This window comes from Kogia breviceps, chromosome 11 (assembly GCF_026419965.1).
Source record: "Kogia breviceps isolate mKogBre1 chromosome 11, mKogBre1 haplotype 1, whole genome shotgun sequence".
NCBI lineage: Eukaryota > Metazoa > Chordata > Mammalia > Artiodactyla > Physeteridae > Kogia > Kogia breviceps.
In genome coordinates, this window is record NC_081320.1 from 23,826,379 (window position 1) to 23,843,326 (window position 16,948).

The 16,948-nt window shown below is 39.6% G+C and overlaps 1 pseudogene; it reads left to right on the forward strand.

The window, feature by feature from the left end:
• The first annotated feature begins 1,615 nt into the window (after positions 1-1,615).
• Positions 1,616-15,586, forward strand: LOC131765784 (formin-binding protein 1-like; annotated as a pseudogene).
• Positions 15,587-16,948: the final 1,362 nt, after the last annotated feature.

Genomic DNA, 16,948 nt, shown 5'->3' on the forward strand with positions numbered 1-16,948 from the left:
TCATCAACTATCCTCTTTCTGCAGCTCCTCCCCTCACTGTGGTCTCAGGACTATCGGCCTGATCCTGCTCTGCCCTCAAGCTCACCACCTTTCTCCCTGCTTCCTATCACCGCCACATTTCTGCAGGTGTAGATAACCTCCTGGCTTCAACATCCACGCTACTCACTCACTGTGTCTTTGTTCCTCCAGAAAGAGCTGTCTTTTTGGACAATGATTCTGTCTTCACTGATCTCTCAAAACCCTCCACTGCTGGAATGTGCCACCAGTGACATCCCATTATCCCAGAACCCTAAAGCCCTCTGCTCTTCTCATGGCCCCTTTGTGCCCTCATGTCCATTAAACGCATATGCCCCCCAGGAGAATAGGCTCAATCCTCACTATGACCTATAGGCTTTCCCTCAGAGGCCTTGCTCAGCCACCAGGCCTCAAACATGACCCTAATGCCAGTGATTTCCAAAGCTGTGTCAAGCCCTGAAACCCTCATGAGTTTGGGCTGCTGGATAGCTCTGGATGGCTGTTTGGCAGGGCCAAAGTCTTAACACCCCTAAAATTGACCTCTCAAGTCTCTGCCATATTTTCCTCTGGCTGTTGATGGCCCCACCATTCTAGTGGTCACATCCTGACACCTGCCAAGGCTGGATTTTACCCCCTTAGTGTCCTCAATCCTGCCTCCTCTTTTCACTATTATTAGCAGTCCACACTGTGCAGTTGCACAGGATGTGCACTGCACAAGTCTGGGGGGCACCATTCACACAGACTAACATGTGAGCCTTGATGACTGGCATAGATTCCCTGTGGGCAGGAGAGGACCACAGCAGGGTCTTCTAAAGCCAGGGGCCCAGGGCAGAGGCCTCTCATACTTGGGTCTAAAAATGAGGACTTTCAGAAAGATTAAGTGACTTGCCCAAGACCATCATCTAGGAAGTGGCAGAACCCAGACTCAAACCAGGTGTGTCTGACACCAAAGCCTGAGCCCTGTCCAAATATACCCCTGCTTCTTCTGCACCTTAAGAGCCATGTATCCAAGGGATACACATTGTTCTCGCTGGCAGGAATCTACCCACAAGCTGAGCTTAAGGTATGGCTGGCAGCCTGCAGGTCTATGAGTACAAGAGGCATAGGACAAGGTGGCTCTGCAGGAAGACTTGTGCATTTTAGAGCTTTTCAAAAGTATCAATATTTGAAAGTCTGCATTCTAGCCCCCATTTTATCTCTCTGCTCACCTCACCAAAGCCGATCTCCTTACCTAGATAATCTTCTTTAAACCAAAGAGGATGATACTATTTCCCTGTAATACTCCTCACTGCTCTCCATTTGGCACAGCTCTCAGGGTAAGGTGCAACACCCTAACTCTGTCCGAGGGCCCTGCAGGACACGGCCCCAGCTCACAGCCCACTCGGTGTCTTTGTCCGATGATCTCCTCAGTGCCTGCCCCCACCCTGGCCAGTTGGCTTCTCACATATGAAAGTGCTCTCAGGCTAATGGTAGTGCAAATAATATGCCCAGGAACTCACTCCTTTTAAAATCTGTTAAAATATTTACATAAACTATAAAACTACTCCAAATAAGTTATCAATAAGAACAAAAAGATCAATAAGATTTTACTCAAGGAAGTATGAATAAACAGGAAGTCGAGTTTTCTGAAACCAAAGAAAATCTTTTACTGCACAAAGAACCTCAAACATTAATTCAGAGACTAGCAATGAATCCTTTGCAAGAAATACAGAAGGTTAGACAGTGATTGCAATCTATTCTCAAAAAAAAAAAAAAGCTACAAGTGTATATTGTACAACACAGGGAATATAGCCAATATTTTATAATAACTATAAATGGAGTATAACCTTTAAAAATTGTGAATCACTATACTGTACACCTGTAACTTATATAATATTGTACATCAACTACACTTCAATAATAAATAAATGAATAAATAAATAAATAAAAAGAATATCTCACCCACTCAACAGAAGCAAGATTCCTTGATAATAGACTAAATAGTATCAAAGCTGAAAGCACGACTGATATGCTGAGAACAGAATAACTAAGGTAGATCAGGAAACAGCTATTTAACACAAAAGATTACATAGGGAGATGCACAAGGCCATAAAAGACTATGAGAATAGAGCACTGAAATGCCTCTTGAAAATACAGAGAGTTCCCAATAAAGGACACAGAATAAATGGTTCTGAATCAGTAATCAAAGATCTATGGGAAGAAAAATGTTCTGAATGAGGTCAGGTGGAATTGATACCTCCAAGGCATTGCAGGCTGTGGCTCATTTGATCAAGAAGTCCAAGTCCTGGAGATTAACCTCCTCCTCATTGGCTGAGGAATCGTTTCTGCAAAAACATTTCAACTCTTCAGCCATGTTTACATTCGGACCCCTGAGCAAAAGCTGTAGGCCCACAGCCCACAAGTCTCAAATCCATTCAATCCATAGCCAGCACCGAATGCCTTGCTCTCAGCAGCTACTGTGCTGGGTACTGGGCACACACCACCAGGCGCAGACATCCAAGCAGCTCAGAGCGGAGCACCTCACTGGAGACTAAAATGTCCGACTGGTTTTTACTATCCCTATGCACTGGCAATTCTAAACAATGTCATTGCTAAGGCAATAAATGAGGTAAATATTATGGTACAAAGAAGGAAAAGTGAACTAATGCTTTGTTTTTAAATTAATAAACTTTATTTACAGAGCAGTTTTAGGTTTATAGAAAAATTGATTGGTAACTAGAGAGTTCCCATATACCCACCCCATCCTCCCCAATTTCCCCTATTACTAACATCTTGCATTAGTGTGGTACATCTGTTATGATAGGTGAGTCAATACTGATACAAAATTATGAACCAAAGTCTATAGTTTACATTAGGGATCACTCTTTGTATTGTACACTCTATGGGTTTTAACAAATGTCTGATGACATGTACCCACCATTGCAGCATCCTACAGAATAGTTTCACAGCCTTAAAAATCCTCTGTGTGCCACCTTGTTCATCCCTTCCTCCCCTCCAACCCCTGCCAACACAGATCTTTTTTCACTGTCTCCATAGTTCTGCCTTTTCCAGAATGTCATATAGTTGGAATCCCACAGTGTGCAGCCTTTTCAGATTGGCTTCTTTCACTTACAATATTCATTTGAGTTTCCTCATGTGTTTTCGTGGCTTGATAGATCGTTTCTTTTTAGCTGGAATTGACACTTTAATTGCATTAACGTGTGTTTTGTTAAAGGGTGGGAAGAGAGGGGTTTCTGCGGGTGTGGAGGGAAGTGTTTGGTGTAGACAGACCGCCAGGCCTGAGGAAGCTCCGGGCACCCAGGTGACAAGCCCGGGGCGAGGGCGGGGGCGGTGCAAGAGGGAAGCCGTACCTGGAGAAGAGGCGGCGCCGGGGGGACCTGATCCGGTCTGTGTGCTGACAGTGTCCCTCTGGCTGCTGGGTGAGCGCTGAGAAGCGCGGCGGAGGAACTTCACGTCAGGGAGCCTGGAGTCCCCAGACGGGGTCTTTGCTTTCAGCGGGCGCTTGCAGATGGCCTCCCCAAGGAGCCCACTTTGTGGATCTAACAGTTGTGGTTACTGTTTTAACGATGAAGAACCTTCAGATTGGCACTTTCTTTTAAATTACTTTTTAATGCTAACATTTCATTTTTTTAAACATCTTTATTGAAGTATAATTGCTTTACAATGATGTGTTAGTTTCTGCTGTATAACAAAGTGAATCAGCTATACATATACATATATCCCCATATCTCCTCCCTCTTGCGTCTCCCTCCCACCTTCCCTATCCCACCCCTGTAGGTGGTCACAAAGCACAGAGCTGATCTCCTTGCGGATTAGCACATTTAAAAAATTACTCTTGGGCTTCCCTGGTGGCGCAGTGGTTGAGAGTCCGCCTGACGATGCAGGGGACACGGGTTCGTGCCCCGGTCTGGGAAGATCCCACATGCCGCGGAGCGGCTGGGCCCGTGAGCCATGGCTGCTGAGCCTGCGCGTCCGGAGCCTGTGCTCCGCAACGGGAGAGGCCACAACAGTGAGAGGCCCGCGTACCACACACACAAAAAAATTACTCTTAAAAATAAATTACTCTTTAATAAACATTACATTCTGCAGGCAAATTAGTACCAATTCAGCCCCTGACATGCAGACTCAGCAGCATGCTTTATTTTATTTTATTTTAAATTATTACTATTATTTGGGTTACAGTGAGTTTTCCCATTGGCTTCTGTTTACTTAGCAATTTTTTCAATTTATTTTTTATTGTAAAATGTACATCAAATAAAGTTTACTATTTTAACTATTTACACGTGTACAGTTCAGTGGCATTAATTACATTCACATTGTTTTGCAGTCTCCACCATCCACCCCAGAACGTTTTCATCATCCCAAACAAAAACTCTGTGCCCACTAAGCAATACCTCCTCATCCTCCTCCCTCCCGGCCCCTGGCAACCATCGTTTTACTTTCCCTCTCCATGAATTTGACTACCTAGGTACCTCACAGAAGTGGAATCATACAATAGCTGTCCTTCTGTGTCTGGCTTAATTCACTCTGCATTAATGTCTTCAAGATCCATCCATGGAATAGAATGTGTCAGAATTTTACTCCTTTTTAAGGCCAAATAATATTCCACTGTATATGCATACCACATTTCATTAGCCGCTTGTTTTAAGAGTGAATTTGTAAAGGTTCTGAATCTTTGGTTCTGGCTTTGAGCTCCTTAATGCCTCTAATTACCCCCTCCCGCCATATCCTGCTTTAAATTGTACATTTGAAATACAGTCCTCACAATAAAATGTAAGGATGAAGAAATAGACATATTATTTCAATTCCATCATTCTCTGTGGCCACTTTGAATTGTATGTTTAAAACTTTTAACTTGGAGACAAATTAAGCCCACTAGAATCAGTCTTGATAGATAATCAGTCTTGAAAAAAAGACACAGACATAATTGCAGTTTCTGGAATTCATTGTGAAAAGACACTTTTATGAATCTCTGCTGCACTTTGCCTTTTTTTTTTTTTGGCTGCGTTGGGTCTTCGTTGCTGCACGCAGCCTCTCTCTAGTTGTGGTGAGCGGAGGCTACTCTTTGCTGCGGTGCTCGGGCTTCTCACTGAGGTGGCTTCTCTTGTTGCAGAGCACGGACTCTAGACGCGCGGGCTTCAGTAGTTGTGGCTCGCGGGGGCTCTAGCGCTGGCTCAGTAATAATGCCGCACAGGCTTAGTTGCTCTGCGGCATGTGGGATCTTCCTGGACCGGGGATGAAACCCGTGTCCCCTGCATTGGCAGGCGGATTCTTAACCAACTGCGCCACCAGGGAAGTCCAAACTTAGCCATTTGTATGCAACTCTTCCTACTGGAATATTTCTTCTTCCATAAGCTACGAGTGAAGACTGACATATCTGTCTGTACCATCAACTGAACATGAATATGCAAAGAAAGTCTGTTTTGACAAATTTACAGAAATTAAGATCATAAAAAAGAAATTGTAATTTTACTCTTTGTTACCATGATAGACTAACATGTAGGTATAAGTTTTCCCCTTTTAAAAAAGACATATATTACTATAATTTATAACTATTAATCCATTTTTCCTCTTTTGTGCCATACTTTTAATTTTATTTTTTACATTTTCTTCCAGATATAAATTACTCCTTATAAGTTTTATATGTACAAATTGTAGCAGTCAGGTTAAATAATGTATATTTATTACTACAAAAGTAATATGCCGCAATAGCTAATGATTGTGAAAGCTGTGAACTACACAAAAACAATTATTAAGAATTTATAAATAACTATAAGTTTAATGCACAAGGAAATAGGTGGACTATTAATACAAAGACTGAGAGACAATGTTAATTGGGTAACCTTAGAAAGACCTTATATCGTTTTTGAGCCAACAAATGTTTATACGTTTTAAAATAATGTGAAGCAGAATAATAAAAATGAGATTAAATCTTAATTCTAATCTTTATAGAATTGGTTGGTACTAACATCTGTAACTTTGGACATACTAATCCTTAAGGACTAAATTAATTTTAGTCATTTAGTTATACTTAGGTCATGAGGCTTTCAGGAGAAAACACTATTTGCGAATTCTGCACATTACATTTGGATGAATTAAAACATCATCAAAAAACCCCACAGAAAAAAAAAATCATCATCAATATACATTTTCTACCTCAAAACATTACGAGAAGAAAAAAATTCCAAGGTTGCGTACCAAAATATCCATGCTCAGTGAACTTCAATCCAAACAGAATAAGGAATATGATGAAAAAGAGAAATTGTTGGAAAAAGTTAGGTACTCATTTTATTTTACTAATCTGCCCAAACAATGGCCTTTATAAAAATAAAGAAATTTTTTTTATACTTTTGAATCTATGAAAACTGAACTTGTTGAAGTCTTTGTTTTAAAAAATGTCAAATTTATAGAAAGATTGCAAATATTACAGTGCATACCCCAACATGCCCTTTACCTAGATTCATCATTAGCGATTAGCTATATTTGCTTCTCTCATGTTCTCAACACACACCCCTATGTGCAGACACACATATACATCCCTACGTATACATAAATGCTTACATTTGCATATACATATATTTTTACATTCACACATATATTTACCTATACGTATATTGTGACGAACAATTTGAGAATTCACTGCAGACATCAGGACACTTTCCTCCAAGTTTTGCCAGTGTCTGCTAAGAATAAGGTCGTTCTTCATAATGACAGTATAATTATTGCACTCAGGAAATTTAACATCAATGTAATATTATCTAATACAGACGTCATATATTAGGTCATATCCAGTGGTTGTAATAATGTCCCTTCTGACTGTGGTTTTCCTCCCTAAACCAGGAACCAATCTGGAATCACGCAATGCATTTAGTTGTAATGTTTCTTTCATCTCCTTAATGCTGCCACTGTTGCCCTATCACTTTTTCCTTTTGTGATATTGTCATCTTTTAAGAGTTCAGGTCAATTTCTTTGCAGAATGCCCTTCAATTGTGGTTTGTCTGTTTCTTCATTATTAAATTCAGGGCAAGCCAATTTGACAGGAATCTTACCCAGACAATGTGTCCTTCTCAGTACCTCACAGGAGGAGGTACTCTTGTCCCATTATTGGTAATGTTAAGCTTGTCATTTAGTTCTGGCAGTGTCCAGCAGAATTCTCTATTGCAGAGGTGCCTGAAAAATTTCCCCTTTGTAATAAATCAGATTTGTGAGATGATGCTTTGAAATTGTATGATTAACCTGTTCCCCAATAATCTTTCACCCAGTGGTGGGGTTTTGTTTGTTTGTGGTGAAGGAAAATACAGTGTTTATTGAAGGGTGCCCACCAAGTGGTTTTAGTTTCCATTGATTCTTTTTTTAAAAAAAATAAATTTATTTATTTTTGGCTGCATTGGGTCTTTGTTGCTGCGCGCAGGCTTTCTCTAGTTGTGGTGAGCAGGGGCTACTCTTCGTTACCGTGCGTGGACTTCTCATTGCGGTGGCTTCTCTTGTTGCGGAGCACGGGCTCTAGGCGCACAGGGCACGCGGGCTCAGTTGTCGTGGCTCTAGAGTGCAGGCTCAGTAGCTGTGGCACAGGGGCTTTGTTGCTCTGCGGCATGTGGGATCTTCCCGGACCAGGGCTCGAACCCGTGTCCCCTGCATTGGCAGGCAGATTCTTAACCACTGTGCCACCAGGGAAGTCCTCCATTGATTCTTGTGCGGATCAACTATTAACCATTGTTGTTACAAAAATGGTAATTTTCCAGTGTTATAATTCCTACATTTATTGGTTGGCATTCTTCTATTTTCAAAAAGCACTTTTTCTTCTCCCTCCTTTTGTATTATTAGTAGTAATATTAGTAGTACTATGAACTCATAGATTCTTATTTATAATTGCACATTTTTAAACTATTCATTTTTGATACACAAGTTGTCTCTCCTTTAACCAGTGGCAGCCCCTCAAGCTCATGTCTGTGACCTTTGATATGTCCTCATCATTCGAGTGTTTTCTTGTTTTCTGTCACACAATATATTCCAGGCTTATCTCACACTTTCCCTGCCCCAGTCCTGGAATCAGCCATTTCTCCAAGAAGCCCTGGTTCTTTTTAAATGGGAAATATCTAGAAATCAAAATCTGGGAGATATTCATGTCCAGTGCTACTTGGAATATCGTTCCCAGCCCTTTCAGTTGACATATTTAGGAGATTGTTTTTTAAATTTTTTAAAAAAATCATGAGTTCAAATAGATAACCGTAATTCCCCTCTAACACCACAGGGCTTTTCCTCTCCGTTCTGTATTCCACACCTGTACTGTAAATTTCCTTCATCAGCCAAAGCCCACCAAGAGCACACCTACAGTTAAACGAAGTTAGATTTATTGACCTGTTGCAACAAGGGAAACTGCTCAACTTGAGGAGCCGTGGCACGTCCCAGGGGGAGGGTGTCAGAAAGGACTTAGCAGGATTTGGGCTTGTGTTGGGTGATTACGGAGGAAGGTTCGAGGGAGTGCGCATTGCTCTGGATATTGCTGTAAGGAGGCAGGGCTAACTCTATGGGCAGGTATCTTAATTCTTTTCTAGAGAGAAGCATGGGAACAAGGCTACCAATCACAGGGTTAGGCCATTTTTGTGGCTTAAAAAATGTTCAAGTTTTTGTCTGTGTTTGGACACGATTATGAGGTGGCCCTCTTTTTATTTGGATCCATCACCATCACAGAATGGCCTTCCCTGACGTTGGCATTCTGTGAAATTTTTACTTTTTTTTTTTTTTTTTAATATTTATTTATTTATTCAGTTAGTTGCACTGGGTCCTAGTTGTGGCAGGCGGGCTCCTTAGTTGTGGCATATACGTGGGATCTAGTTCCCTGACCAGGGATCAAACCCAGGCCCTCTGCATTGGGAGCACGGAGTCTCAACCACTACACCACCAGGGAAGTCCCCAAATTTTTACTTTTAATAAACACCACAGCCTACCTCCGGTGCCAAGTCAGCTCCCAGCTGTCAGGGGCTAATTCTCTCTCTCAATATCTCCCTTTTTCCACAGTGAAAACATTCACTCCCAACAGTATTGATGTATTTAGTCATTTGCTCAATCCTACAATACACACAAAATAGTTTCAGAGTTGTTACACTTATACCACTACCAACAACAAAAATATCAAGTAAAAGTCAAGATTTCTTTGTAGACTTTTTAAATTCTCAGAATATGTGCAATTAAAAGGACGGTGTTCAAAGTTACTTGAACTAATCATATTTTTTTCTTCTGTATAAATGAGTTTGTTATCAATTTGACTTTCAACTAGGTTCATTTTTAAATGTTAAGTATTTTCCCCATCCTCATCGATTTATTTTTATTTTTTGAATATGTAAAATATTAACACAGTTAAAAAGTCAACACTATATGAAAAAGACATATTCAGAAAAGTCTCATTCTTTTCTCTCTTCCTCTCTCTCCATTCCCACCTAGCCCCTCTAATAAGCCAATTTCATTAAATTTCTGGTTTATCTTTCCAATCTTTCCTTTTCCAAAAATAAGCAAACACAATATAGACTTTTATTTCCCTTACTTACACAAAGGCCAGTATATGAAATATACTTCCAAACTTTTGGGTTTTTTTAAAAGGAAGGTTTATTGAAGTATGATATACTCACTCTTTTTAAGTGTACAGTTTGATTGATGCTGACGTATCAAACTAGGTAACCACCACCAAAACCAAGATACAGAACATGTCCAGCACCCCAGTAAGTTCCCTGTCCCTTTGCAGTCAATCTTCTTCCACTCCCAGCCTCCTCTGGCAAACTCAGATTTAATTCCTCTCTCTATTATTTTACCTTTTCTAGAATATCATAGAAATGGAATCAGACAGTATTTAGCCCTTTGTATCATCTGGCCTCTTTCACTTAGCATAATGAAAGTGAGATTCATAATTGTTGTTAAAAGTACTAATTGTTCTTTTCCTTATTATTGTTGTGTACTATTTCGTTGTGTGGCTAGAAAAATTTGTTTATCCCTCTCCTGGTTCATGGACATTTGGGTTGCTTCCAGTTGACTGCACTTTTATATCTTAACAACATAAACAGGAAATAATTCCTTATCAATTTATAGATTTCTTTCTTATTCCCTTACCTCCACTTTTATATGGGTTATACAAGTTACAGCTTTATTAAGATATAATTCACAAAGAGTAAGGCTCACACTTTTAAAGTGTACAATTCAGTGGTTTTTAGTATATTCATAAAGTTGTGTGTGGATCAACACTATATAATTCCAGAATATTTTCATCACCTCAAAAAGAAACTCCATACCCATTAGCAGTCACATCTTATCCCTAACCGTATCTACTCTCTTTTTCTAAGAATTTGTGTACTCAGGAATTTTCATGTAAATGGAATCATATAATATGTGTGTCTGGCTTCTTTCACTTGACATAATGATTTCAAGGTTCATTCACATTGTTGCATGTATTAGTACTTCATTCCTTTTTATGGCTTAATAGTATTCCATTGTATAAATATACCACATTTTGTTTACCCATTCATCAGTTGATGGACTTTTGTATTGTTTCCACTTTTTGGCTATTATGAACAAAGCTATGAACATTCGTGTACAAGATTTTGTGTCCGCATATGTTTTTACTTCTCTTGGGTAGATACCTAGGAGTGGAATTGCTGGGTCATATGGTAACTCTATGTTTAACTGTTTGAGAAACTGTCAGACAGTTTTCCAAAGCAGCTGCACTACCAGCATGTATAAGAGTTCCAATGTCTCCACATTCTCTCCAAACTTGTTATTGTTCATGTTTTTTATTCTAGCAATGCTGGTGGGTGTGAAGTGCTATTTCATGGTAGTTTTGATATTCATTTTCTTAATGACTAATCCTGTTGAAAATCTTTTCATGTGCTTTTGGCAATTTGTATATCTTCTTTGGAGATATTCAAATCTTTTGCCTATTTTTAAATTGGGTTATCTGTATTTATTGTTGAGTTGCATGAATTCTTTATATAAGCTTTCTTCTACTACTTGTGTGATTACGTCTTTAACATTTAGACCTCTGATCGTTTGCATCTTTTTCTTGTGTATGGTGTGAGACATAGGTCCAGGTCCTTTATTTACAATTTTTTTCTACCACTTTTGAATTGTATTTTCACTTTCTTGATGGTGTCTTTGAAGCACAAAAGTTTTTCATTTTGATGGATTCCAATTTATTTTTCTTTTCTCACTTGCTTTTAGTGTCATACATCAGAAGGCTTTGTCTAACCTAAGGTCACAGAAATTTACTTCATGTTTTCTTCTAAGAGTTTTATAATTTTAGCTCTTACACTTAGGTCTATGATAGATTTTGAATTAGTTTTTCTGTACAGGGTGAGGAAAGGGTCCAACTTTATTATTGTACAACTGGATATTCAGTTGTCCCAGCGATATTTGTTGAAAAGACTATTCTTTCCACCTTGAATTGTCTTGGCACCTTTGTTGAAAATCAAATGACCACCATAAATGTAAAAGTTTGTTTCTGAACTTTCAATTCTATTCCATCAATCTCTATTTCTATCCTTATACCAGTACCTCATTGTCTTGATTACTGTAGGCTTGTAATAAGTTTTGAAATTGGGAAGTACAAATTCTCCAACTTCATTCTTATTTTTCAATATTGTTTTGGCTAATCTAGGCCCCTTACATTTCCATATGAATTTTAGAATCAGCTTGTCAATTTCTGCAAAAAAAGGCAGCTGGAATTCTGATAGAGATTGTGTTGCATCTATAGATCAATTTGGAGAATATTGCCATCTTAACAATATTCTAATCCATGAACAGGTGGTGTCTTTCCATTTGTTTAGATCTTCAATTTCTTTCAATAATGTTTTGTGGTTTTCAGTGTACAAATCCTAAACTCATTTTGGGAAATTTATTCTTAAGTATTTTATTCTTTTTATGCTATTGTATGTGGAATTGTTCTAATTTTATTTTCAGATTATTCACTGTCAGTGTATAAAAGTACAATTGATTTTTGTATATTGATCTTGTATCCTGCCACCTTGCTGACCTCATTTACTAGTTCTAATAGTTCTTTGTGGATCCCTTAGGATTTTTAAAACAGGTTTAATTTTATTAATTAATTTATATTAACTGATATACTTGCTTTGCAAAAGGATTTGGCTATTTCCTTTCATCTTTTAGTTCCTGGAATAATTTGTGTAGTATTAGGCTTATCTGGTGTTTAAGGATTTGATAGAATTTCCCTATATATGGTGTATTTATTTGATAAATTTCTCTATTATTTTATGGAGATTGGTCAGTTAATGTTTTCTCTCTCCATGAGGGTCAATTTTGGGAAACTGTATTCTCCTCTGAAATTATTGATTTTATCTGTGGTTTGAAATGTATTTGCATAAAGTTGTACAAAGTAGTCTCACATATTTTTTTAGTTTCCTCTGTTTCTATGGTTATTTCCCCTATGCCCCTTTATATTTTGTATTTTTGTGCTTTCTTCCCTTTTTTCTCAATTAGTTTAGCTACTGGTTTGTTGATCTTGTTAATTTTTTCCAAAAGAACCAGCATATTGATTTATTATTTTCACTATCTTTTGTTTCCCACCTCATTAATTTATGCTTTTATGGTTATCATTTCCTTCCGTGTTCTTTATTTGGTTAATTTTGTAGTTCTTTTTCTGGCTTTTTGAGGGAGGTAAAATTTTAAACAAACAAAAGATAGCTTATAGTCTGCCAACTATTTTTTTAGCAAAAAACAAAGGGTTTTAAAAATGTCTATTCAAGCTACGAATCCTAGGAACAAAGTTTCCTTCTAGAAAATTTTACTGAAAAATCTCCTTCGTGAATTAAAGTTAATGATAACAATGATGCGATAGCATGACGTGAACGTAAACATTTTTTTCATTCCACAAATGTGTAACATAAGGACCACAGGAACGATCTAAGCCTGACACATCTGAGATATTGTCTGTACAACCTAGTATATAATTTTAAGTTTTTTAGTTGAATTTTTAACCATAAAATATCAGATTACTAACGTTAATTATCTCTGAAGTTAATTCTCAGATGATGGCATTCCATTTTATTCTTGGCTCTGGCTTACCATTTATTTTGCCCGTATGGACTGAATGTGTCTGGTCCACCCCAACCAGAAGAGGGCGAGAAGGTTGCGCGGTACAGTCTGGTTGATGGGTGGCTGAGAGAAAATGTAATGAGGAGGCAGAGGTAAGTCAGGCTTGAGGTGCCAGCGGGAAGGCCCAATAGTGTTCTAGGGGCCCTGTTACCAGAAGCGCTCTGGGACCACCCATGGGCCAACTTCTTTCTTACATGAGAGGGTCTCTTGGACCTCCGGGCTCCTCCCAGGATGCTGCGTCCCAGAGACCCGTCAGACCTCCCTCTGGGGCGCTCCATCCTGCTAGGTGGGTAGCGTTGACAGGCGACGTCCGTACCCCTCGGTCTTTCCCTCCGGGGCTGTGCGCCATTCGCCTGGAAGAACCTTGAGCGCGCGCCTCCGGACTCGGGAGAACATCCGGGTCATTTACAAACTAAAGCACACAAGAGGCCACGGCGGGCGGTGGGTGGAGCGATCTTGGTGCGTATCTACCCGGAGGCGGGGGCCGTGGGGGAGACCCAGCAGGACGCGGGCGGAGCGCCCGCCGCGGGGAGCCTCTAACCGCCCCTGCGCCCGGCCTGGGGCACCGAGCTCGAGGATCCGTTTGACTTAGGAAAACACAAGCAGCAGTGAGGAATTGGTATTCTTGAGAAATACATCATATTTGTCAGGGAAACGACAGAGACTGAACTCAGCTTTACAAAGCAACTCAGGAATCTTTTGAAGAAATACCAACCTAAAAAGAACTGGAAGGAGGAAGAATACAAGTATATTCGTCATGTAAAGCGATCCTTCCCACCCTGTGAGCGAAATCAGCGGTCACGCTGGGCACCATGAATTTACCTTGGAGAACTTGACCTCACAGGTCACCGTGGAGTCAGCGGGCTGTGTTCAAGACCAGAGCAGGAGTGGAAATCGCACTTTTCGTGATGCACAGAAGAGAGCCACCGATAGACACTTGCTGGAAGCAACGTAAATCAAGTAAACGAGGGTATGTGTGAGATTCCAAAATACTGACAGAACACAGCAGTATATTGGAAAAAAAAAATCATGCTGACATGGGTGTTTAAAAGGTAGGTGTTGAAAAGGCACACCAACAAACTCAAAAGTGTCACCAATAGCAGAGGACAGCAAAGCAGATTACTCACCAAGTCTTCAAGAAATTGGACCAGGACCTGCATGAATATTACCATCCTCATATATCCAACATCCTTCAGAAAATACAAGAGATGGAAGAAAGAAGGACAGTGAGAATTGGAGGATCAATGAAGACATGCAGATGTTGATCAACAGGCAATAGTAATCAGTGAGAAATGCTTGGATACCATAGTTAAGGCAGCTGAATCAATGATCAGATAAATGTCATAATTGGTAACAGAAACTTTCAAGTCAGAGTTTGAGCCTCCTGGAGACATCTGAGGAAGACACTCAGCCAATGAAATGTCTGATCATAGTCTGATCAACTGTGTCTGATCATAGTGTTTAAAATTCCAGAGTAGACAAAACAGAGGTCAAATCTGATAGCAAATGCAAAGGAAAGTTATGGCTGTTCATAAAAATAAATGTCTCCCACACAGTAAAGGGAACTCATTGCTTCAATGAGTTCATGATCTTCAAACCCCAAATTCACTTTAAAAACCTATAGCATGGTGTCGCGGGGGGCAACACCAGAGGGTTTCAGCAATCTTTCATCTCAACAAAGAAGGAAAAAGCTATATTAAGAAAGTCAATGAATTAAATAAAGAAATCCAGATGGAGATGGATCAGAGATGGTATAACAAAGGTGAAGAGTGACTGTCTAATGAATCCTCAAATGGGAGACCCAGCCAGTTTGGGTCACAAATTAACTATATATATATATAAATGGAGAGAGAGAGAGAGAGAGAGAGAGAGAGAGTTTTATATACATATATACATATACGTAGGAAAACTGACGAGAGGCCCAGAACCTTGAAGTCTGGCTAGCTGAGGTTGAAAGCAGGCTCCCAGCACCAAGTGAAGAGGCCTGACAACAGAGTGTATTGTACAAAAATCTCAGTCCCAAATAACTGTGCACAAGACTGGAAGAATACAGACACCAGTTACACAGAGGAGCAAAGTCAGGAGAGTGAGGTGCAGGTCTGGTCATGACTTTTAATAATAAATTCGATGACAAGGAACATCTTCCCCCCACACACAAGGACTTGTAAAACTCTCTACATATTTGAAGATCAGAATGAAGGAATTCTGTCAGCAGTTGAAGCAGAAACATTGTATGTTATAGAGGAAAATGAAGGTGATTCTGCATTTGGAGAAATGAAGATGCAAAGGGTTATATTCCTACTTTATTTGTCAAAGTCTGTTTGGACAAAAATGCCAAAGGTGCTAAGATGTATACAGGCATACCTTGGAGACATTGCAAGTTTGGTTCCAGATCACTGCAATAAAGCGAATATGATAATAAAGTCACACGAATTTCTTTGGTTTCCCAGTGCATATAAAAGTTATGTTTATGTTATACTGTAGTAAGTATGCAGTAGCATTATGTCTGAAAGAACAACATATATACCTTAACGGGTTTTTTTTTGGCTGCACTGCGTGGGATGTGGGATCTTAGTTCCCCAACCAGGGATCGAACCCCCACCCCCTGCACTAGAAGCGCAGAGTCTTAACCACTGGACCGCGAGGGAAGTCCCACAGCTTAATTTTAAAAAATACTTTATTGCTAAAAAATACTAACCATTGTCTGAGCCTTCAGCAAGTCAGTCTTTTTGCTGGTGGAGGGTCTTGCCCAGATGTTGATGGCTGCTGACTGATCAGCTTGGTGGTTGCTGAAGGTTGGGGAGGCTCTGGAAATTTCTTAAAATAAGACAACAATGAAGTGTGCTACATCAATTGACTCTTCATTTCGTGGACAATTTCTCTGTAGCATGCCGTGCTGTTTGATAGCATTTTACCCACAGTAGAACTTCCTTCAAAATTGGAGTCAATTCTTTCAAACCTGCTGTTGCTTTATCAATCAAATAAGTCTGTGTAATATTCTAGATTCTTTGCTGTTATCTCAAGAATCTTTACAGCATCTTCACCAGGAGTAGGTTCCATCTCAAGAAACCACTTTCTTTGCTCATCAATAAGAAGCAACTCCTCATCTGTGAAAAGTTTTATCATGACGTTACAGCAATTCAGTCCCATCTTCAGGCTCCACTTCTAATTCTAGTTCTCTTGCTGTTTCCACCACATCTGCCGTTGTTTCCTCCTTGAAAGTCTTGAACCCCTCAAAGTCACCTGTGAGGGTTGGAATCAACTTCTTCCAAACTCTCGTTAATATTGATATTTTGACCTCTTCCCATGAATCATGAATGTTCTTAATGGCATCTAGAATGGTGAATCCTTTCCAGTTCAGAGGATTTTCAACTGAATTCACCCAGATCCTTCAGAGGAATCACTATCTATGGCAGCTATAGCCTTAAAAAATGTAATCCTCTTTTTCTATCTGAATTTTAATTTTAATAGATACTGCCAAGTTTCTCTTGTTTAGTTAAAATCAACTATGCCTAACAAAATCCAAAAATGTATTTCTTAAATACTAACACTTGAGGGTCAAAATTACCCCTTGATCCATGGACTGCAGAATGGATGTTGCGTTAGCAGGCATAAAAAAGCATTTATCTCATTGTACATCTCCATCGGAGTTCTTGGGTGGCCACGTGCATTGTCAATGAATAATATTTTGAAAGGAATCTATTTTTTAATAGCAGTTGGTTTCAACAGTGGGCCTAAAACATTGAAACCATGTAGTAAGTAGCTGTGCTGTCATCCAGGCTTTTATTGTTCCATTTGCAGAGCACAGGCAGAGTAGATCTAACAGAATTCTTAAGGA